Below are 24,911 nucleotides of genomic sequence, written 5' to 3'. Positions count from 1 at the left end.
TCAAGAAATTTGCGGTAATTGAAGACAGCTGCATAGCAAAGAGTGTAGTACACATTCATCGCCTTTTATTACACTTTATGCAAATTTTTATATTTCCTCCGTCGATTCGATCGTGTGAAACAATTACTACGTGACAAGGAACAATTATCATCCACGAAAAATATACTCGTTTATATAGAATAAGAGGAAAACTAATGAAAAAATACCTATTTTGTTTTCAAAATAATGCAGAGCTACGCAGACACGGACACTCATTTACGCCCACTTGAACTGGCGAACGTAAGCGCGCTAGTATACGCAGAGTGGTTATAAAAAATCGTTTAATATGATGGTGCTTGACTACAAGTACGAGAGAATTACGTACGAGCAGATCGTGAGATCCCGATCAATAACCGTTAACAAAGGAATTCACTTTACCTAGCAAATTATTTCGTATATCACTGAAAAACATATATTAAATATTATGAATATTTATGAATTTAAATCGACTGAATAACAATGTTAGGGTGACCTAAACGTGGACTTTATATTTTATGTATAATTGATATCAGTTCCGATTTCAAAGTATTTCACATAATATATGTTTTCACTATTATATCGAAAAACGGTGAATGTTTTAATCGTCGCAGCAGCTTTAATTCCTTTGCAATATAAATCTCCCTCCGTTCCATTTCGATTCCCCTTTGAACAAGGTCCCGCTTGAAACATCGGACGGCCCTTCGACAAATCCTTCCGAGCACAATCGATTGTATCCCCTAGCTAAAACCCACTTCGATCCTTTGAGAACGGGATATTCAGTCTCTTCACATAACCATTCGAATGAAAGGTCCGAAAACAGCGCTAAATTAATCTCGTCAATGTTCGTAGTCACTGCCTCTATAAATTTTTTCTTCTTCTTCCTGCTTTATTTTAGTCACATAATGAACAGCATACGCATCTTTGCGGATAAGTTAAAGACATGGACGATTTTTCGAAACGAAATATTTGGCCTTTAAATCTAACACGTTGCTTGATAGCATCTCCAGGAAGCATAAGAAGTTTCGGAAGACGTTGATAAACTTAGATAGTACAATATTTTCGACCTATAATGTGTGATTCGATGTATACTTTCCATGCATGAGATATGTCTATATATACATTTCTTTATTTCTTTTCTTTAAACTCAATCTGTATTAATTTAAAGCGTCATTACCGCCGATGAACTATAACATAAAACTGAATATGTTAAAATACAATTAGTTACTTCTCATACTGATCAATTTGTCTGTCATATCATTTTTATTAATGTAAAGAAATTGGGAGAAAAATATTTTTTGCATTAATAACATTTTTAGCCGCGGTTTTTCTGATGGGAATCAGAAATGTGTATATTTGCGTGCACAACATATTTTTATTATGAGAGAATGTCAATAATATAATTAATGCCTTTTCATTAAATATTAATCCTTACTAGGGAGCGATCAATTAAAATGAAGCAGAAGCGTTTATTTCGATATGCATTTGTGCAATATGAATTTATTTATATGGTAGTTAAAAAGGGACTGTAATAACACGTCCAATTAAAAGAGATTGAGATATTCATTTCCCCCCAACCCACACCTTTCCCGGCCGTGTAATATGAAATTTTAATTGCTTCGCGTAAAGCGCATTGAAATAAAATACGTCAAAGGGAAGAAAAAAAAAATGAAAATATTTCATCAATACGAGAAGAACATTCGAGTGTTATTCGATTAAAAGTATCGAAAAATACGGTATCGTTTAAAATTCTTAAACGTACCATAGTACTCTTCTAAAAGCTTCTCTTTTCCTCTATTTCCATTCAAAATTTAATTACGTCTATCATTGACAGGTTCAAAACAAGTCGGGGGAAGGCTCAAATTGTATACTTCGACATCACCAAACGATATACACCAAAACAATATTACTGTTCTGATTTTCTAACTTATTAGTCCAGGGATCTATCTAAGAAAATAATATCAGGAAAAAAAGAAATATGACGAAAGATTTTCTCCACATACATGTTTTTTATTACTGTGCTATTAAGAAAACGAAATCTTCCATATCTTTTACATGCTCTTCGAGCACTTTTTTACAAAAAAGTAGATAAATTGGTAGAAAAAGTTTTCAAGGAATATGAAAGTAGATAAAATTTCTGATGAGAAAATTTTTTTACGACAGAAGATTTTACGATAAAAATTACATAGTACGAAAATTGAAATGTCATTAATATCCAATAATATTAGAATACTATTTTTAAATATATCTTGAACTTATGAAAGAAACATTACAAATTTCGTATATGAATTTACAATTAATTCCAATAATTATAAAATAAGTAATAATAGTCTTCTGTGATAATCTCAATTAAAACGGGGACGAACTTTTGTAAAGTGTTCATTAGAAAATTCCCTGATTTACGAGATATTTTCGTGTGTACATATAAAGTATATATAAATTTAACTACATGGATATAGGTGAGGGGAAATTTTTATTCCAGTGCGTCCTAGCTAGAGAATTAGAATCTGGGAAACTTGGCCTTCTAACGGGATTATGTGAGATTAATTCGCCAGGGAAAGTCATTCCTTCGGTGGCTTTCGAACCAGTAATACGCAAGTGAGTGCCGCACGCGAAATATTCCCTTGGTGTCTATACGTCATACATCCGAAAGAAGATCTTTACAAGCAATTGAAACGGCAGAAACAATCTCATCATTCTCACTCGTCATTCTTTTACGCCATCAATAATCTTTAAATTTAGTAGTTGCCGTTTGCATCAGAATTATTGCAATGTTACATTCCTAAATTAGAGCAATGAAACTGATTCTCTTGATTCATATCATCATAATTATTATTTTGTTGTGTATAGATGTTACTGTAGCACTTAAATGGCATCATCTGACAATACTTATCGGTAATTATACAATTAAAATGAACGAATAGCTCTGATAAGTCTTAACTAAACTACGAACTTTGACTTCTTTTGGAGATATACGAAACAAATTAAAGGCGAAAGCAACTGATAATTATTGCACAGGATCCGAATTTACGGATATCTTGATTATAACACATGTGTGTAAAAATTGAATTCCAATCTACTTCCCAAAAATGAAGATATGAATCAAACGTGTAAAAAAGTGATTATTCAGTATCAAATCTACCTGTATAGTATCATTATGTTGCAATACATCAATATAAGAAGATTTAAGAGAACTTGATATATGAGGAATCGCTAAGTGTCCTTTCTTTGGTTAGATTTTCGAATTGCTTCTTGAACCACTCTTTCGATTTCTCAATCCGATGCGCTCTATTATAAAAGATGAAATTCATATAGAAAATTAGAAATGATATGTGACAAATTAGTTATATCTGATCTTTTCATACCTCGTTTATTAAAGTCTGTTATTAAAGGTGATGGTTACTATAAGAATGCGCTAGTAATGGCGTCATGTTGTTTCCATACACCGAAGAATTAGGTGCTTTTCACGCCAATTTGGGTTTATATCACATGGATGATTTGAATTGAATTCACTTATGAATGGAAATACTTTAGTGGACTTCAAAAAATCTATGTAAAAATTCAATAAATTATTATAAAATATACCTATGATAGAGATTTCATATTCCACGTTACATTTTACAATAAAACATAAATCTTATCTCTAAAACATCTTACCTTTCTGTAAACGCAGCATTTGTACTATCCATGTAGAACTTATGGTCGGAAGAACAGGAAGTACCGATGTAAATGTGTTGCACTTCGGATGTCGAATATATCATTACCACGATGAGCGTAGTTGAATTTCGTTTATACTCTTTGGAATTAAATTCAAATGTAAGTCAATAGGACTCCTTTGCCATATTTCCAGGCTATTGGAACTGCTTTCACCCTCGTTTTGTCTGTTATATCTCTTAAATAGTTAAGAATTCCTAGATAAGTTAAGACTCATGATAGACATTCAATTGCTCATCCAATTGTGTAGGTAACAAAGATAAACCTAATTACGCGCCTTTAAGAAATATGAAATACCTTCACCGAAAAGCAACAAATAATAATAATGATGGTATTGATCACGAAAATCAATTTCATTTCCATAATATATAATAGAAATTTTATAATAAATCACATATTAATGATTACTGATAAATTCACCTTATATTGATAACATAAGCAAGAGAGTAGTGAGAACGAAGAAATTGTTTCCACCGCCTGAACCGCTTGTAAAACTACCCTTTGGAACGTATAACATATAGACGTAGGGAATATTCATTGAACGTCACTTGCTCACATATTACTAGTTCGGCAACAACCGAAGGAATGCCGTAAAGCATTTTCGCCGTCCTCAGCCAGACCGTATTCATCACCCCCTCGTTGCTATGGTTGCTTAACATGGCGGCAAAGAGTACGCCCTCTGCAAAGGGTTATTACGTTTCAAATAAAATAATCAATATTTCCTATTATATGTTCGAAAGAAGAGAAAAGGTCATAAACTGTGAGGAAATGAATTTCTTTATCGATCCCTATTAATTGGATGTATCATTATCCTTCTTACTTTATACTCTTCTTTCGTTCCCTTTTCTCCCTACTTTTTACTAATTTAACAAGATATTCTTACTTAAATAAAGGAATTTGGAAATTGTCAAATAATTCTTTTCCTGTGCTTGTTATTAAAAATATATATCAATAAGGGTTAATTTTGAGCAGAGAATATTGCTGGAGAGATTTTTTCGTAATATTCCATACAGTCTACATCATGTAATCGAAATGGACAAGGAAGTAGTGGAAGAAAAAGACCAAATGTTTATAATGGAAGTGCCGACGAACCTTGCGAGATAAATATGCCATTGTTTTACAAAGCATCATACGAATGGTGGTACGAGGAGATGGAATATATGTTATTGAATGTTTCCAAAGATAAGTGGCTTTAGCTGCAGAATATAAGGGAGTGTGGTGGAAGAGATTTACCGAACAACTGTTTGCCGTTGCAAAGGGAATCTGGATTGAACTGGAATTGAAATGGTACTCAGACTAACATTGGTACTGGTTTAACATTGAAAATGATTAAATCTCCATGTACGATCAAAAGATTCACCATTTTTCGGGATAATAGTGTTAGCCCGGAAACGCTTTTAAATTATGCGATATATATTCAGAGAACGTTTACCACACCGTGCATCGTTATAACGTCAGTTTAATTAATCATCATAATTACAAAGAGACGAAGTGTTTGGTTCAATGTTTGTCGGAATATTTGATAAATTATTTGTCGGAATATTCACGTCATGTACTTAAAAATAACATATAAAGAACGTTTTTCAGAAATGTAGGTATATGGACGAATTATTGCCTATCGCAAATACATTTCGATTGGGATTTAATGAAAAAGCATGTACACATGACATTCTTCCAAAAGATTCGTCAAATACCTTTATGGTAAACGAATTTTTATTACCCCCCTCCATGTACCAATGCTCTTGAGCTCGCTCATGCGCGCTAGTTCATGTGGGCGGGATTACGTGTGCGGTTTTGTGGGCGTGCATACGTATATCTCTTTCCTTACTTTGACAAGAAAATAGCCTTGAGATATTTTTTGAGATAATCTTTTCTTTTGAATACAATTTTGGAAGTCTTCTTTTCTTGATAATGTCGACGTTCTCTTCACGAAAATTATATAAATATGAATAAATATGAACCTCAAACATAAGGTCCTCCTTGGAAAGTAGATAAACCAAACTCGATGCTTACAAATTAAAACAATCAAGAGGGAGAGAGGTATAGAGAATGACCGATAAGCGGAATTCAATGTAAAATAGGAGGATAAAACTAAAAAGAAGTTTCAACCTTGAGATAGTATCTATCAATGATTATTGGGAACATTGTGATGAGAATACCTCGGAAGAAATAACATCTCGTTAATATCTGCAAAATTGTGGGGACCAAAATGAATGGTAAAAAAATTTTATTTCATCATTGAATTTATTGTATTCGTTAAAGAGGAATACAAGCTGTTGATCCTAAGTTTCGTAGTCATCCATGCAGGTTCTTGGGAACTCCAGAAAATGGAACTATATATAAGCACCCCCCCAGGCACGATAATGGACTATATCATCTATATCATTTGAAACAACATACTCTCGATAAGGTAAACCCTATTTTAATTTTTTTTATCTCCATTTATCAATTTCAATTCATAATTCAGCGAATTGCTTTTATACAGCCAGTCCTGTAAGAAGTAATTATTAATACAGGGAGATAAAACAATTTGCACTTAGACCTTTGTTAGTTCATTACATATTGTTTAGTTAGCTTGGCGATAAAATTAAATAAAATTTTTCCTTATATTTACTGCGTCAATGAATGAAACTTTCATTATTCTTTCCAGATGGCAGACAGATTATATATATATATATATATATATATATATATATATATATATATATATATATATGTATGTATGTATACAAGCATATACACAAATTCATTTGAACATTACGAACATTACGAAGATCGTAACGCGCGAGAAAGATAAAATAATATTAATCTAAAATTTCAATAATTTCTAATTTCAATCTCAGAGTGGTTGCATCTGTGATGCGTAGCTACGTGTAATATCAACAAAAACGAACCTTTGAATGAATCTGATGATTGCCCTCACTTTCCACAGGCGAATACTTCAAACTTAACACTTTCGGTAATTTTAAATTCATTTGAACGAAATAGATGTACGAGAAGTTAAATAAACCACTGTTTTAGCAAGAGTACATTCCGTTGAACGCCCCACGGGACATTTACGAAGCAACAAATATTTTTAATTTATTTTCCGATGGACATAAATCGTGAAATGGTGGTCGCTCGCTATTTGTAATGTCGTAAAATTATTCATTTGGACAGTTACCGGATCAGTCATCCTTTCTACTCCGACGAGTAAACATCGAAGTTCTGTTGCTGTCGCCTGCAAAGAATGAAGAAAATTAAGTTCACGTACGTGTATATAAGAAAAAATATTATTCAAGTGTTTCTCGAAGATAACAGTAAAAAATGTACTGAACCAGCCAAAATAATAGTATCTCTTTCCATGAATATACGTAATTAAGCATTTTATTACTATGAAGAATATTAGAGTGTGAGATTCGTGATAACTTTTCACCCGTAATATCATATCACTATCGATCAAATGAAATACCCTTTTATAATAAACCTAGTTAATTAAAATAGGAGACTGATAAGTGTTAACATTCAAATGTGTTTTTACATTATTGCAAATATTTCACAAAGTTTCATTAATAATACACCGACGTATGCATCATTAGGATTAGAAGTGTTACAGATTTCTAATGTATGCAACACGATATAGGAAGCCAAACTGTGTGGTCATTGTCTCCAAATCAATAAGAATATAATACGATCAATTGAGAAATTAAAGGCAGAATTTTCACAAAAGTTATTATACAATTATTACTTGTCACTAATCAAGAAGATATAAAATTGCTTACAGCAAATTGCCAGGAATTGATGTATATAGTTCCCGCTATTATTTTTTTTTTGGTTCTTTGAATTTTGCGCTGGACTCTTCTCGAAATGTGTATATGCAATATCAACTTCTCGCAAACTGTGTAGTAACACCGCATGTAAAATTATTCTGGAAACAGAAGGGAATATAAGTTTAACACTTTATATCATTTCTACCCTTTTTTGCATAGTAAATAAAAGAAAAAATATATGAGCTGATTTTAAACAGAATGTAATGATACTACTAGTGAAAACAGTTCTATGTCCCTTCGTTAAAAATTACGACCTGCAGGACTATATGTCAGAAAACAATTAGTTCTTAATAATGCATTACGATTCATTCATCGAAAAACAGTTCTGTAACAAGCCGTTAATTCAAAAAGGAGATTGTCAAATATAACCATTCCAAGGGATATTCATATTGACTAAATATTTCACTAAATTTTCGGACAAATAACCCCAATTATACTATTTTCTCTGTTTAATATTATACAATAATATATCCGAGACAAATTGCGCGATGTAATATACAGTGTAAAATAATAATAAAGAGCTATACAACATTCTATGATATATTAGAAAATATACTATATATAAAACAGTAGAATTGAACAAAAAATTGTATAAAATACAGGAGAATGCGTTAATATTAAACTGTAAATATATAAAATTCAAATAAGATTTTACTAACCGAGAGCGTGTTGCTTAAAATGTTGCAGATGGTTTCCATTATCGCGACTGAAGAGGCGCTTTTATATTACTCCGGACCGTCCATTTTCAAAAGGCCCCATGAACGTGCTTCTAGGACGACTCGAAAAAGAATGAACGATTTATTCAACTTCCGTGGATGTGTCGGAATTCCACCCAAATTGACTCGCTCATGCGCTGTATGGTTCCACTTCCTCTTTTACATATATTCACGAGGGTAGCGCCTTCGTTTACCTCTTCACAATATTAGCAGTAACTTTGGATCGATATTATCGTAAAATGGAATTTTCTTTTCGTCTATATCTTTCTTTTCTCCTTTTGATCCCTCTTTCTCCTTTCCTACCACTGTTATTCATTCTCCATATTCATATCTTTTCGATCGTTCCATTTTGTAAAAATCGAATTGTGTTTACCTTCTTTCCGAGAGGAAAATTTTTGTTTATATTGATTTATTCATATTTACTTATTTTTTCGGACGGGATGTCGACATTAACAAGAAAGTAAAATTCAGAATATTGTATTTAAACGAAATGATAATCATTCTCATGGAGGATCTCCCCACAATATTTATGAATTATGCCTTGTGCGATGTTAATCGGTTGATCGAATAACGATGGCTACAAAGAAATATAATAGATCTCTCCTATGTCGGGGGAAATGTTATAATAGCGTTACATTCAATAAACGCTTATTCAGAAAAAAATATTAGGGATAGTACATTTGGAAACTACAAATATTTTCTTACTAGAAATATAATAAAATCCTCGCTGTGCTTGTTTATACGTAATAGAAACAGCCAATTCTCAAATAAAAATTAACAAATAAAATTTTTTCCTAGGAATTGATTAGTTTGGAATATAACATACGAAGTATTAGATAACTGGAGGGATTATTGGATCATTGTTTTCACTTCTCCAATAGGGAGCTAATTTCAAAGAAGATGTACTCGTTCGAACGGAATAATTAAATCAATGTCGCGTCCATAGCTATGAAAAGATGTAGCCGAGTGATTAAATGATGCATTTAAATAGATAATTGAATTATACAATCGTCTCATCCAATTGTCTGATTCTGTCATTGGTTTGATAAGGGAAAGACTTATGAAAAAATACCTTTCATGTTTTCAAAATCAGGCACGAGAGGTATGATCACAGGACCGCGCCACACGTTCCCGTCCACCTGAACTGGCCCATCCAAGCGTGCCGAAGGAAAATGATGAAGAGGAATAATACCGAATCGTTTAAAACGAAAGTACTTGATATGTAGGGAAGGTCGTAAATCGCAGATGTATTTATGAATAATCTTTAAAGTCACCTTGGATATCTTCATATCCTCTATCTGCTCTTTCTTCCTCTTCTGCTTCAAAAATGTTTCGCAGATCTTCCTTTTTGGAATCATTCTTAATCGTCTCGAGATTATCCTTTCCAATTTCACTCATGGCATTGAAATAAATATCGTATAATTTTCTAACTAATTGTCATTAAAATAAACATAGTTCGAAATCGAAAAACACTGTCAACATTATTATTGATCTTTATTTTATCTTTCCGACAGCATTGAATCCTTCTGAGGATTTAAAAAGATGGAATCCATAAAGATTCCGCGAAGAAATCTTCTTATATACGAAGGAACGTTCCTTCATTAGAGCAAAAATTCCACTTTGATCCACGATTCGCGTGCACCGTCGGATGTCCCTACGACCATCTTTCCCGAACGCAATTGATTATATCCTCTTACCGAAGCTTTGATCCTTTGAAGATATATTTTCTCTACCTCCATACCACCGTTCGAACGTAGCTTAGTGAAACTGTACTATTTGAGTCTCGAGAAGGTTTGTCGTTATGGCAATTATAATTTTTGTCTTCCTCTTTCACTTTCCGTTTAATATCGATCAGTTGACGAACGCGGTATTGAACAAGGTATCACGGGAAAGGTAAAGAAGAGGACGATGTTTCAAAAGGAAATATCTTGCTAGTTATTCCAGCACGATAATATATGGTATTTCCTAGAAGCATTGCAGAAGTTTTGAAAGACGTTGATAATCTTAGATACTACAATATTACCGACGGATAACATATAACTCAATGTGTGCTCTCAATCCATTGTATATATGGATATGCAGCTTTTCACTTTTTAAAATTCGCGCTTTAAAATAATGTATGACGGACCTAACGATGAACTGTGACAAAAAAAAGAAAATTTCAAAGGACGGTTATATACTTCTCATGCTGATCACTTCGCCGATTATACCATTTTTACTATGAAAAAAAGAAAAGGGAAAAAAATATTGTTTGCATATATAACATTTTTGACCGTCGCTTGACAGATGGCAATTAAAAATGTGTATAATAACAAACACAATACATTTTATTATGAGATAATTTCAAGAATAAAATTAAGTCCTTTTCAATTAATATTAACCCTGAATACCCTATTAATAAGGGCACGATGAATTAATCGAAGCAAAAGCGTTTATCACAATATGCTGTTATGCAATCTGGATTATTACATATGGTAGTTAACAGAAAAAAGCAAAAGTAACTCGAATTAAAAGGGATTGGTGGATGGAAATCCGTTTCCCCGCATCATTCGCCATTCGCCTCTTTCGACCGCGGTTTAGAATGTTTCGATTCAAATGCGTAAAGCGCATTCAAATAAATTACGCGAAAAAAGAAACAAATATAGGGAATGATTTTCTCTGAATCCATATTCTTTGGTACCGTGTAATAAAGAAAGAGAGAAGATCGTTAGCATAAATAAAGAAAGAGAATTAAAGATGATATCGTATAACAAATTTTCATGGAATTTTTCTTACTCAAAATTAATACTTGATTCGAGAATGATGTATATTTTTAACGATAAAAACCGGAAAAATATTAAAAGGCGGCTGTCAAAATTTTTTAGTTAATTTCTAATTGTATATTGTAGAAAAACAATGGATGAAAGAGACAGAAAAGAACGAATACAAAAAAAGGAAAATAATTTGTCCAGATATTTGAAAACTAGTCGGAAATTTACTTCCTCGCGACCCATGACATTTCCGCTCTTTCTATCCTGTAATACGTGGTATTGATTGATCGGCTTAGAATGTAATAACCCCTTCCACCGAGCCACGTCTCGAAAATTAGCTGGGTCTTCGGACCTGACGATTTGAGGAAGAGTCTCGCATGCGAAGGTCATGCTTTCAAAAATTTTTGAACGAGTAATGTGCAAGTATGTGCAAAATAATCGTGTTTACGCGTCATACGTCTCAAAGAAACTTACAAGCAATCCAAACGGTATAAGTTCTTCATTCTCACTAGTCTTTTGTTCCTTATCGATATAATGTAGATTTATCCGTAAACGTTAGTATGTAACTTATTCTAAAATTTCAATAGAATATTACGGAAATGAAACTGATTTTCGTGATCAATGCCATCCTAAGTATTACTTTGTTGCTTCTGGTAGAAGAAATTTTATATCCCTTAAAAGAGCGTAACCCGATTTACCTTTGCTGACTGCACAATTTCAATGAACAATTGAGCATCTCTCATGACTCTTAACTAAACTATGAATTGTAAACATTTCCAGAGATACAGAAGACAAAACACAGACGAAGGCAGTTCCAATAGCCATGAATTGTTGGGTGAGAGCAGAATCGACTGTTATCTGAATTGTAATTATTTCCAGAGAAGATACGAGAATATCAACTACGCTCAACTTGATAATTAAACATTAGACATCGGAAGTGAAACTTATTTACCTTACATCTCCTGTTCTTCCGTACATCTTGTGATATGTCTTACAAGGATAGTATAAATATCTGACCATCAACCTGATAACGAAATGAAAACATTTTCCTGTTCAATCTTATATTTAAATGGACAATCAATCAATGCTGTGTTTATCGAATGGTAAGATATTTTGGAAACAAGATGTAAATTTTTTATTAGAAAGTATAATGTGCGAGATAAAATCTGTATCATAAGTACGTTTTATTTCAGTTACTGAATTTTTACAAAGATTTTATGATGGCTACCGGAGTATTGCTATTGATGAGAGGGACATTAGGTCTCCTAACTGCAGCTATCCTTAAGGTATTGTATCAGTTTATATAAATCAAGAACCCATATATCTTTCAACTAATGTAATGAAGAATATTAGATATGGGAAGCAAGATGCTAGATGAAGGAGAGCAGGTGAATAATAATATATGAATAAAAATTTCAATATTTTCTCATAGAATCTTGCGTTACATGTCATTCGTCATTTAATGTGTCAGATCGTAAAAACGTTGGAGGAAGCTGATGCTTACGAATTTATTACAAATGTTGCGAATAATCTGAAACCCACGTTGGTGAAGGAGGAAGCTAATTATCTGGTGTATGAAAGCAGCATGTTGCTTTTGCTAGAGCATTATTATAGCTATCATCGACTTCAATATTGAATTATAATTCATGAGGTACGAAGAAATCAGATATATGTAACTTGTCACGTATCTTATTCACTTTTCTATATTAATTTCATCTTTTATATTATAGCGCATTGGATCGTTATAACGGAAGAGTGGTTGAAGAAACGGCGGAAAATTCTAACCAACGAAGGAACATAGTTAGCTATTGCTATTGCGTGCATTATCGGATTGAGAATACCTAGGAAAAGGAAAGAGGAGAAAAAACATTCGTTTTTCCGACGAAGTCAGGAAAGACCAACATGGCATTGTTTTATTAAGCTTGGAACGGCGGTAAGAGGAAATGGGAGGGATTTACCTTTTTCAAAGGATTCAAACGTAAGCGGCTTTGACTGTAAGTCACGTGGGATTGTACTTAGAGAGATTTGTCGAAGGGCCGTCGGACGTTCTACGTCGGGGCAATGGTCAAAGGGGGATTGAAATAAAACTGAGGGAGGTAACATACAGGGACGATGAAAAGATTCACCGTTTTTGTAGTAATAACGTTAACAGGGAAATATTTTTAAATTATACGGGAAATGGAAAGTCCACGGACACGTCATCGTTATCCCATCGCTTTAAATTAGGTAACCGTTCGATATGATTAAGAAAGGAAAAATGCTGAATTCTATATTTCAAATTGTTTGTCATAATATTCACGACATGTCATTAAAAAATATTCGTAATATTTAATTAGCGATCTTCATAAACATTGAAATTTGGACGAAGTCCTTTGGTGCGTAGCGCGAATTACCGATTATTATTACGTTCTCCCGTACTTATCGTCAAGTACTTTCGTTTTAATCCTTTCATTATTCCATCTGCGTGTGCTTTGGTGCGCCCCTATCTGCGCCAGTTCGAATGGACGGGTTTGAGTGCCTGGTCCTGTGTGAGTGTATGCGTACGACTCCTGTCTTATCTTGATAATAAGGGAAATATGTTTTCATTTGTTTTCCTATCATCAGACCAAGCAGATAAATGGAGATTAGCTCTATAGTTCAATCGTCTATTAAAATACATCGTTTGATAACACGGTTACATATTCTGCAGAGCAATGGACTATTTTCTCAGCATCAGATTGATTTGGACCATGATATGCGAAATATTATATAACTGGAGGTAGAATGGGATCATTGTTTTGCCTTCTCCGATAGGGAGTAAATTTCTAGGAAAATGTACCCGTTCATGCAGAAGAATCAAATTAGTCGTGGTAGATGGATCTGCAAAAGACTTAACCAGATTAAATGATACGGCTAAATAGATAATTGAATTATACCGCTAATCTTATCATCGAATTGTTTGCTTGGTTTTGTGAGAGGAAAACTAATGACAAAATACCTTTCTTGTTTTCAAATCAAGAGAAGAGATGTACGCAGACAGGCACACTCATTCTCGCCCACTTGAACTCGCGTACGTAAACGCGCATGTAAGCGCGCAGGTGCACGGAGAGAGGTAATAATAAATCGTTTAGTATGATGGTGCTGGACGGTAAGTACGAGAGTAGGTAGGCGGTACGTGCAGGTCGTTAAACCCCGATCAATACCCGTTAACAGGAGAATTTATAAACATGGAGGATCATATGTCTTTGCAAAAAAATTAAAATTTTGTTCTTTATAATATTCTACGACGTCTATGATAAATATTGAATCAATTCTCTTTCCACTTTATGATCCCTCGCATTATATCTCCGTTTTTTTGTTGGATGTAATGACTATCACTCTTCTCGTTTTCTTCCCTAATAATATTTATTTTTTGTTACGTATCTGTATAAATGTCTATGTGGAATTCCTCTTCGGTACTACTTATGACACGAAACTCACTCGTGTTTGGATAGTTTGCCATTCTCTTAATGAAAAAGAAAGAAGTAAATAAACGTGTTGATAATCTCAAATTGTATATTACGAAATCACGAAACGATATATACCAAAAGAATATTACGTTTCAGATTTTCTGGCTTATTAGTCCAAGGAACTATCTATTTCACTATAAGTTTCAATACGAAGCGAGTTTAGCTTCGAAAATATCTGCTCAGTTTTATGATTACTTGTTTACTCCATCAAATATCGCTACCTCGTACGGGGCGTACTCGCGTACTATTGCAGACAATTCGTTATCACTCTCTTTAAGTGGTTTAGTGAATCCTCCAGACCATTGTGAATGTCCTTCTTTTTCGTAGAACCGACTGATATACTTTTCATATAACTTGGTAATTTGACCACTCCTCGATCCAATGACTGAGCGGTTTTCTCGGCGGGACAATACGGGAAAGAGGGGAAGGTAATATTAGGAAACCATAAATATGACAAAAGATTTTCTCCGAATACGTTTTTTTACCATTGTGCAATAACGAAAATGAATTCTTCGATAACAGGAGCAATATGCATTTGTTTACAAGAAAGGAATGTAATATTTGGAGAAAATGTTTTCAAAGAACAAGGAAGTAGATATAACTTCCGACGAAAAAATTTTTTTTTTCGTCGGAAGGTATTTCTACTTCGGCATTCCTTGATAACATATGTATCTTATATTACCTTTCATCCTTGTAAACAAATACCTATTGCTTAACAAAGACTTCCTTTTCTTTATTACGCAATAGTAATAAAATATATGGTTTCAGATAAAATCTTTTCTCCTATTTATCTTTTTATCGTAATATTACCTTCTTTCCTTTTACATATTTCTTCTCCGGGAGGAGCTCAGAGTTATTTAATGATTATGGAGGAACCACTGTTTCCACCGCAACTTTTTGAGAAATTCATATTTCTGTGAAGTTTTCTGTTGAAACGGCACAATAAAACAAATCAAAAAATCGTCCAATTACTAAGTTATACGAAAAGAATATCAATCGAGTTCACAAAGGAGAACACGGGAAATGCTTTCACGACAGTCTGAGCCCTTCTCTGATCCGCTTAAGGAGGGTTGTACGAAGAACTTGTATATATAGTGATATTTGATGAAGTAAACATTCGATCATAATACTGGAGAGAGATTGTCAAACCTGAAACGAGTTCTTATTAAAGCTTGTAGTAGTATAAATTGATCCCTCGACTAATTAATCAAAAAACCAGTAAAGTATTATATTGTTGTTATGTATCATTCCGTGATTTCGTAAACTGCGATTATCTCCATTTCATTTATTCATCCATTTTTTTTTATTTTTTTTTTTTTTTTTTTTTTTGAACGGCAAATTGAACGGCAAAGACATACCTACAAGACTCATGCTATAAGATATAAATAGATAAGAGGAATTCCAGAAAGACATTTATATAGATACGTTAGAAAAAATAAATATTAATCCGGAAGAAAACGATAGAAGTGATAGTTATATCTTCTAGCAAGAAAACGAAGAAGCTCATTGATGAAAGAGATGAAAATGTTGTAAAAGAATTGCTTGAGAACTAATCATAGATTTCGTAGAAAATAATGAGGAATACAATTTTTGTCTTTTTATAACGAAATATGTTCCTCAATATCTACGAATTCATATAAACCAAGGATCTTTATAATACATTATGTGATTTAAAAATTCTGATATATAATGTGATGTGAATCGTAGGATGACGTTTGCGCGATAAATTGCCATCGATTTGTTGAGAGCTAACGACCGAAAGGACTCTGGATACAAATTGTTATTATGTTTTACGCACGTTAATTGCTTTCACGGACGGAAAGGTCGAAAATGAAAATAATTAAGGGGAAATGAACTTCTCTTTTATGATTGAACAAATATCTTTTAATTCGGAATGTTACTTTTCTCTTTTTTTTTCTTTTCTTTTTTTCTTTACAGTTTATAATTTGAAATGAACTAAAGAATGTTGACGATTGACAATTAAGTTTTTTCTTGTTTGTATGCTTAAAAATGACTATCAATAAGAATTAATTTCTATTTTTTTGTGTTTTTTGATACTATCAGTTCTTTCTCTTTATTAAGCAATAATATGGAATACGGATTCAGAGAAAATCTTTCCCCATATTCATTTTTTTTTTTTTTCGTTATATCATCTTCTCTTTTGCGTATTTCATTTGAATGCGCTTTACGCAGATCAATTAAAATGGTCTGTTAAGCGGTCGAAAGGGTTGAAAAGGCCGAAAAGAATATGGGTTGGGAGGAAATGAATTTCTCGACCAATCTCTTTTAATTCGACCTAATCTCTCTCGTTCGAATAACGGTGTGGCTAGACGGAATATGCCTTTTTGAAAGGATCCATAGATGGGGAGTTTCAGCTAGAGGGATTCGAATCAAATAGGCGGTTGAAGGGTTGTCCGACGTTGCAGATGGAACGTAAATCAAAGTGGAATTGAAATGCATCTGAGGAAAGTTTATCTTCTAACATGTTTAATCCCACGAGAACGATATAAAGATTCACTGCTTTTCTTATATAGATAATAATGCTAGCCCGAGATTACTTTTAAATTATACGGAAAATGATAATTCCATATTTACGTCATAGTGTCCTTGTTATTTATCCATTTAAATTGAGTAGTTATTCCATCTAATCATAAAGAGAAAAAATTTTGAGTTTAATGTTTCAAATTTTTCATTACAATTGTTACGATATGTATTGAAAGAATATTTATAATATTAAATGTACGTTTTTCTGTAATATAGAAATTTGAACGAATTAATTTGCTGCGTAAAGCCAATTCTCTTGTTAGTAAGTTTTGATTGGGTCTTACTGAAAATGCATGTACGTATTACCTTCTACATGCGTATCGTCAATTATCCTCGGATTAAAAGATTTGGTATTGCTTCTCTCCATGTACGTGTGCTTTTGTGTGCGCTCATGAGCGCTACCATGTGGACGGGAATACGTGCGCGGTTCTGTGGGCGTAGGTGCCTATAACTCCACCCTTATTTTGATAAGAAGAAAGGTATTTTTTCATTTGTTTTCTTCTCATCGAACCAAGCAGACCATTCGGCAATACGATTAGCAGAGTATTTAAATGACCTATTATTGCCTAAAAATGCATTATTGAATTTGCAAATCGATGTACCACGACTAATTGTGTTCTTTCATACGAACGAGTACATTTTCCTAAGAATTTATTTATGACTGGAAAATTTCAAAGTATGTTCCAATTATATTTCAAGTAATCTAATATTTCGTATATTACGCTCCAAACTAATTCGTTCCTCGGAAAATATGATCTTTCTCGATTCGTTTATTTCTCATTACGTATAACCGAGTATAGAAACGATTTCATAATATTTCTAGTAATATAATATGACAAATTTATTTAGCATTTTTCTAATATTTACTCGAATGATTAAATATATCCATCAGCGTACATATAATAAACATTTACGTAATACTTCCCCCAAAATAGTATAGATTTATTATATTGTTTTCCTACTATCGTCGTTCGATTAAACGGTCGACAGCGCTCAAAGTAAAAATTATAAATGTTGTAGGAAGATAGCCCTTCCTTGAGATAATCTTTTCTTTTGAATACAATTTTGGAAGTCTTCTTGTCTTGATAATGTCGACGTTCTCTTCACGAAAATTATATAAATATGAATAAATATGTACCTCAAACATACGGTCCTCATTGAAAAGTAGATAAACCAAACACGATGCTTACAAAAATAATCAAGAGAGAGAGAGATGAGGTATAGAGAATGACCGATAAGCGGAATCGAATGGAAAAAAGAAGGTTAAAACTAAAAAGAAATTTCCCCTTTGAGATAGTATCTATCCATGATTATTCGGAACATTGTGATGAGATTATCGCGGAAGACATAACATCTCGTTAATATCTGCAAAATAATGGGGGCCAAAATAAATGGCAAACGAATTTTATTTGATCATTGAATTTATTGTATTCTTTAAAGAGGAATACAAGCTGTTGATTCTGAGTCTCTTAGTCACCCATGCAGGTTCTAGGTACTCCAGCAGATGGAACGATATATAAGCACCCCCCCAGGCACGATAATGGAGTATATCGTCTATATCATTTTAAACAACATTCTCGATAAGATAAAGCTTATTTTAATTTTTCTTATCTTCATTTATCAGCGTCAATTGATTATTCAGCGAGATCATTATTGTTTTTATACAGCCAGTCCTGTAAGACGTAATTATTAATAGAGCAGGATGAAACAATTTTCACTCAGAAATTTGCAAGATCATTACATATTGTTTAAAGTTAGCTTGGCGAAAAAATTATATAAAATTTTTCCTTATATTTGCTACGTGCATGAATGAAATTTTCATTATTCTTTTCAGACGGCAGATGGATTCTCTACATACATACATACATACATACATACATACATACATACATACATACATACATACATACATACATACATACATACATATATACATACATACATACATACATACATACATACATACATACATACATACATACATATATATGTATGTATATACTCACGCACACACAAACACAAACACGTTTAAACATTACGAAGATCGTAACGCGCAAGGAACATGTAATAATTTTAACCTACAGTTTCAACAGTTTCTAATTTTAATCTCAGAGTGGTTGCATCTGAGTTGAGTCGCTACGTATAATGTCAATATGAACGAACCTTTGAATGAATTTGAAGGTTGTCTTCACTTTCCACAGGTGAAAACTTCAAACTTAATACTTTCGGTAATTTTAAATCCATTTGAACGAAAAAGATGTACGAGAAGTTAAATAAACCACTGTTTTAGTAACATTCCGTTAAACGCCCCACGGGACACCTACGAAGCAACAACTATTTTTAATTTATTTTCCGATAGACTTGAATTTTGAAATGGCGATCGGTCGCTCTCTGTAAAGTCGTAAAATGATTGATTTAGACAGTTTCCGGATCAGTCATCCTTTCTACTCCGACGAGTAAACATCGAAGCTCTGTCGCTTTCGCCTGAAAAAAAATGAAGAAAATTACGTTCACGTACGTGTGTATAAGAAAAAATATTATTTAAGTGTTTGTCTAAGATAACCGTGAAAAATGTACTGATCCAGCGAAAATAGTAGTATCTCTTTCTATGAATAAACGTAATTAAGCAAATTATTACTATGAAAGATATTAGAAGGTGTGTTTCATGATAACTTTTAACCCGTAATATCATATCACTATTGATCGAATGAAATACACTTTTGTAATTACCCTAATTAATTAAAAAAGGAGACTGCTCAATATTAACATTTCAAGGTGTTTTTATATTATTGCAAACATTTTACTAAATTTCCGTAATATTACACCGAGGTATGCATCATTAGGATCACAAGTGTAACAGATATCTAGTTTATGCAACATGATTTGGGAATGTCCCCAAAACAATAGGAATATAATACGATCAATTTAGAAATTTAAAGCAGAATTTTCACAAAACTTATTATTATAATTATGACTCGCTGCTAATCAAGAAAATAAAAAATTACTTACAGCTAATTGCCAGGAATAAACGCGCGTGGTAGCAATTGATGTTCCTCTCTAATGGTTCCTTGAATTATTCGGTCCACTCTTCTTGACGTTTATATAAGGAATATCGACTGTTCGCAAAGTATGTGGTGACGCCGCATCGAAAACTATATCCTGGAAATAGACGGAAATATCAGTTTAACTTTATATAATTTTTACCTGTTTTTGAATAGTAAATAAAAGAGGAAATATATGAGCTGATTTTAAGCAGAATGTAATGATACTACTATTCTTAATACTGCATTACTATTCATTTATCGAAAGACAGTTCTGCAAGAACCCGTCAATTAATAAAAGAGATTGTCAATTATAACCGTTCCAAGGGATATTCAGAGATTGTCAATTATAACCGTTCCAAGGGATATTCATATTGGCTAAATATTTCACTAAATTTTCGGACAAATAACCCCAATTATACTATTTTCTCTGTTTAATATTATACAATAATATATCCAAGACAAATTGCGCGATGTAATATATAGTGTAAAATTATAATAACAAACTATACGACTTTCTATGATATATTATAAAATATACTATATATAAAACAGTGGAATGGAACAAAAAATGGTATAAAACACAGTATAATGCGTTGATATTAAACTATTGATATATAAAATTCAATTAAGATTTAACTAACCGAGAGCGTGTTGCTTAAAATGCTACAGATGGTTTCCATTATCGCGACTGAAGAGGCGCTTTTATATTACTCTGGGCCGTCCATCTTCTAGAGTACTCAAGAACGTGCTTCTAGGACGACTCGAAACAGAATGAACGGTTCACTCAACTTCGATTGCTCGTATCTCCTCCTATTGTAACTCGAGCATGCGTTGTATCCGTCCACTCCCTCTTTTACATATATTCACGAGGGTGGCATCCTCGACTATCTCTTCACAATGTTAACAATAACTTTGGATCGATATTACCGTATAAGGGAAATTTCTTTTCGCCTTTATCTTCTTTGATACCATGGTTCTATTCTCCCTTTTTCTCCTTTGATACCACTGTTCTTCATTCTCCATACTCATATCATTTCGATCGTTTTATTTTGTAAAAAGCGAATTGTGTTTAGCTTCTTTCCGAGAGGAAACTTTTTGTTTATATTGATTTATTCATGTTTATTCATTTTTTCGGACAGAATGTCGACATTAACAAGAAAGTAAAGTTCAGGATATTGTATTTAGACAAAATGGTAATCAATCTCATGGAGGATCTCCCTACAATATTTATCATTTATGCCTTATGCAATGTTGATCGGTTGATCTAATACCGATGGCTAGAAGGAAATATAATAGAACTCTCCTATGTCGGGGAAAATATTATGATAGTGTTACATTCAATATACGCTTATTCAGAAAAAAAAAAAAATCTTAGGGACACTACATTCGGAAACTACAAATATTATCCTACAAGAAATATAATAAAATCCTCGCTGTGCTTTTTTATACGTAATAGAAACAGACAATTCTCAAATAAAAATTAACAAATAAAATTTCTTCCTAGGAATTCATTAGTTTAGAATATAATATATGAAATATTAGATAACCGGAGGGATTATTGGATCATTGTTTTAACTTCTTCAATAGGGAGCTAATTTCAAGGAAAATGTACTCGTTCGAACGGAATAATTAAATCACTGTCGCGTCCATAGCTATGAAAAGATGTAGCCGAGTGATTAAATGATGCATTTAAATAGATAATTGAGTTATACAATCGTCTCATCCAATTTCGGATTCTGTAATTGGTTTGATAAGGGAAAGACAAATGAAAAAATACCTTTCATGTTTTCAAAATCAGACACGAGAGGTATGTTCACAGAACCGCGCCACTCATTTCCGCCCACTTGACTCGCGTACGTAAGCGCGCTCGTGCACGGAGGGGGGTAATAATAAATCGTTTAATATCATGGTGCTGGACGGTAAGTACGAGAGTAGGTAGGGTGTACGTGCAGATCGTTAAATTCCGATCAATACCCGTTAACAGGAGAATTTGTAAACATGGAGGATCATATATCTTTGCAAAAAAATTAACATTTTGTTCTTTATAATATTCTACGACGTCTATGATAAATATTGAATCAATTCTCTTTCCACTTTATGATCCCTCGCATTATATCTCCGTTTTTTTGTTGGATGTAATGACTATCACTCCTCTCGTTTTCTTCCCGTATAATATTTATTTTTTCTAACGTATCTGTATAAATGTCTATCTGGAATTCCTCTTCGGTACTACTTATGACACGAAACTCACTCGTGTTTGGATATTTTGCCATTCTCTTTATGAAAAAGAAATAAGTAAATAAACGGGTTGGTAATCTCGAGTTGTATATTACGAAACCTCGAAACGATGTATACCACAAGAATATTACTTTTCTGATTTTCTAGTTTATTAGTCTAGGGAAGTATTTATTTCACTAGATGTTTCAATACGAGGCGAGTTCAGCATCGAAAATCTCCTGAGTTTTATGATTGTTTGTTTACTCCAACCGATATCACTACCTCGTACGGGGCGTATTCGGGTACGATTGCACTCCCTTTCGTTATCACTCCTTTTAAGTGGTTTAGTGAAGCACCCCAGACCATTGTGAATGTACTTCTTTTTCGTAGAACCGACTGATATACTTTTCATATAACTGGGTAATTTGACCATTCCTCGATTCAATGACTGAGCGGTTCTCTCGGTGGGTAAATACGGGAAAGAGGGGAAGGTAATATTAGGAATCCATAAATGTGACGAGAGATTTTCTCCGAATACGTTTTTTCTCATTGTGCAATAACGAAAATGAATTCGATAACACGAGCAATATGCATTTGTTTACAAGAAAGGAAGGTAATATTGCGAGAAAATGTTTTCAAAGAACTTAGAAGTAGATATAACTTCCGACGAAATAATTTTTTTTCTTCGTCGGAAGGTATTTCTACTTCGGCATTCCTTGAAAACATTGCATCCAATATTACCTTTCCTTCTTGTAAAGAAATATCTGTTGCTGAAGTTAACAAAGACTTCCTTTTCTTTATTTCGCAATAGTAATAAAATATATGGCTTCAGATAAAATCTTTTCTCCTATTTATTTTTTTTTTTTCGTAATATTACCTTGTTTTCTTTTACGTATTTTTTCTCCGTGAGGACCACGGACTTATTTAATGATTATGAAGGAACCACTGTTTGCACCGCAATTTTTTGAGATATACATATTTCTCTGAGAATTACATTCTCTCTGAAGTGCCTCTGTTGAAACGGCACCATAAAGCAAATCAAAAGATCATTCCCCCAAAAGGGGATAAACAAAATTAGATTTTTACAAAGTAAAATGATTGAAAGGATGTGCATATTGAGAATAATCGATAGAAGGAATCAAAAAGGAAGAGCAAGGATAAAAATAAAAAGAAAATTACCATCTACGGTAGTGTCGATTTAAAATTATTGGTAACATTGTGAGGAGATTACCGTGGATGACAATATCTCGTTAATATATGAAAAATAGTGGGAAATAAGTGGTAGAATATATTCGATTTGATACTTCAATTTATTGTATCCTTCGGAAGGGAGTAAAATTTGTTTATTCAGTCATCATTTAAGCAAATCTTAAAGAGATCGAGAAAAGGTAGGTTTAGAATAGTATACCAGCATGTAATCAGTCGCGATAATTATTCCATATCGTCTATATCATTTTAAACAACATACACTTGATAAGATAAGACATACTTGAATTTTTTGTGTCTCTCAATTTATTATTTTGCCGATTGCTTTTATGCAGTCCTGTAAGACGTAATTATTAATAGAGGGTTGTAAAACTATTTTCGCTAGACCTTCGTTACAATTCTAGAAGTTAACTTAGCGAAAACTTAGTTAAATAATTTTTCCTCGTGTGTTCCGCCTGATGTGTTCGTGAATGAATTGATTGTTCTTTTCACACGGCAGACGGATTCTATACTTATGTACACAAATACATACACTCATATCTGTATATATATACACATATATATCTTACTATACACTAGAATCTAATACATTTATATACTTATTTATTCATATATTGTCTACATGTTGATAAAGTATTTATCTGATATAAAATAAAAAGTATTTATCTGATATATAACATCGCATCGAAAACTATATTCTGGGAATAAATGGAAATATCACTTTAGCACTTTATATCATTTCCACCCTTTTTATTCCTTGCTAGTAAAACATCATTATTCTTTACCGGATTTAAATTTATTCAAAACATTTGCGGTAGTTGAAGACAGCTGCATAGCACATATCCATCGCCTTTTATTTCACTTTATAAAAATTTTTATATTTCCTCCGTCGATTCGATCGTGTGAAACAACTACTACGTGTCAAGGAACAATTATCACAATCATTCACGAAAAATGTACTCGTTTATATAGAAGAATGAAATCAGTCGTGGTACATCGATCTGCACGAGACTTAAACAGATAATTAAATGCTATAGCTAAGTAGATAATTGAATTATATTGCTAATTGTATTATCGATTTGTCCGCGTCGTTGGATGAGAGGAAAACTAATGGAATATGGTAGGCAGAGGTACGCAGACACGGGCACTCATGTACGCCCACTTGAACTGGCGCACGGAAGCGCGCTAGTATACGGAGAGAGGTAATAAAAATTCGTTTAATATGACGGTGCTTGACTACCAGTATGAGAGAATTACGTACGTGCAGATCGTGAAATTCCCATCAGTAACCGTTAACAAAGGAATTCACTCTACCTAGCAAATTATTTCGTCTAAATTCCTATATCACTGAAAAACGTATATTAAATATTATGAATATTTATGAATATATATTGACTGAATATAGGGT

At 33.0% G+C, this 24,911-nt stretch overlaps 5 long non-coding RNA genes across 6 annotated transcripts in view; 2 read left to right on the top strand and 3 right to left on the bottom strand.

The window, feature by feature from the left end:
• The window catches only part of LOC127070163 (uncharacterized), a 52,759-nt gene that overhangs the window by 25,178 nt on the left and 2,670 nt on the right, over positions 1-24,911 (top strand). The gene's annotated exons all lie outside the window — the stretch shown is intronic.
• On the bottom strand, positions 2,092-4,355 carry LOC127070192 (uncharacterized). 2 transcript variants are annotated; one of them, XR_007784326.1, is made up of 4 exons: positions 4,150-4,355; positions 3,673-3,926; positions 3,381-3,564; positions 2,092-3,303 (listed from the first exon to the last, which is right to left on the bottom strand). It is a non-coding gene; the product is annotated as an uncharacterized LOC127070192 (long non-coding RNA). The 2 variants fall into 2 exon arrangements; XR_007784325.1 differs by having other exon boundaries at positions 2,099-3,303; positions 3,673-4,355.
• Positions 5,955-8,392, bottom strand: LOC127070189 (uncharacterized). Its single transcript, XR_007784320.1, has 4 exons — positions 8,198-8,392; positions 7,491-7,636; positions 6,624-6,949; positions 5,955-6,220 (listed from the first exon to the last, which is right to left on the bottom strand). It is a non-coding gene; the product is annotated as an uncharacterized LOC127070189 (long non-coding RNA).
• Positions 11,288-15,864, top strand: LOC127070162 (uncharacterized). Its single transcript, XR_007784264.1, has 5 exons — positions 11,288-11,492; positions 11,785-12,107; positions 12,198-12,392; positions 12,476-12,655; positions 12,735-15,864. It is a non-coding gene; the product is annotated as an uncharacterized LOC127070162 (long non-coding RNA).
• LOC127070164 (uncharacterized) lies at positions 18,450-20,872 on the bottom strand. Its single transcript, XR_007784268.1, has 4 exons — positions 20,722-20,872; positions 20,046-20,195; positions 19,200-19,520; positions 18,450-18,709 (listed from the first exon to the last, which is right to left on the bottom strand). It is a non-coding gene; the product is annotated as an uncharacterized LOC127070164 (long non-coding RNA).

This window comes from Vespula vulgaris, chromosome 17 (assembly GCF_905475345.1).
Source record: "Vespula vulgaris chromosome 17, iyVesVulg1.1, whole genome shotgun sequence".
Lineage (NCBI taxonomy): Eukaryota > Metazoa > Arthropoda > Insecta > Hymenoptera > Vespidae > Vespula > Vespula vulgaris.
Note: the sequence above shows the minus strand (reverse complement) of the source record. Positions and strands in the feature narration are given on the sequence as shown.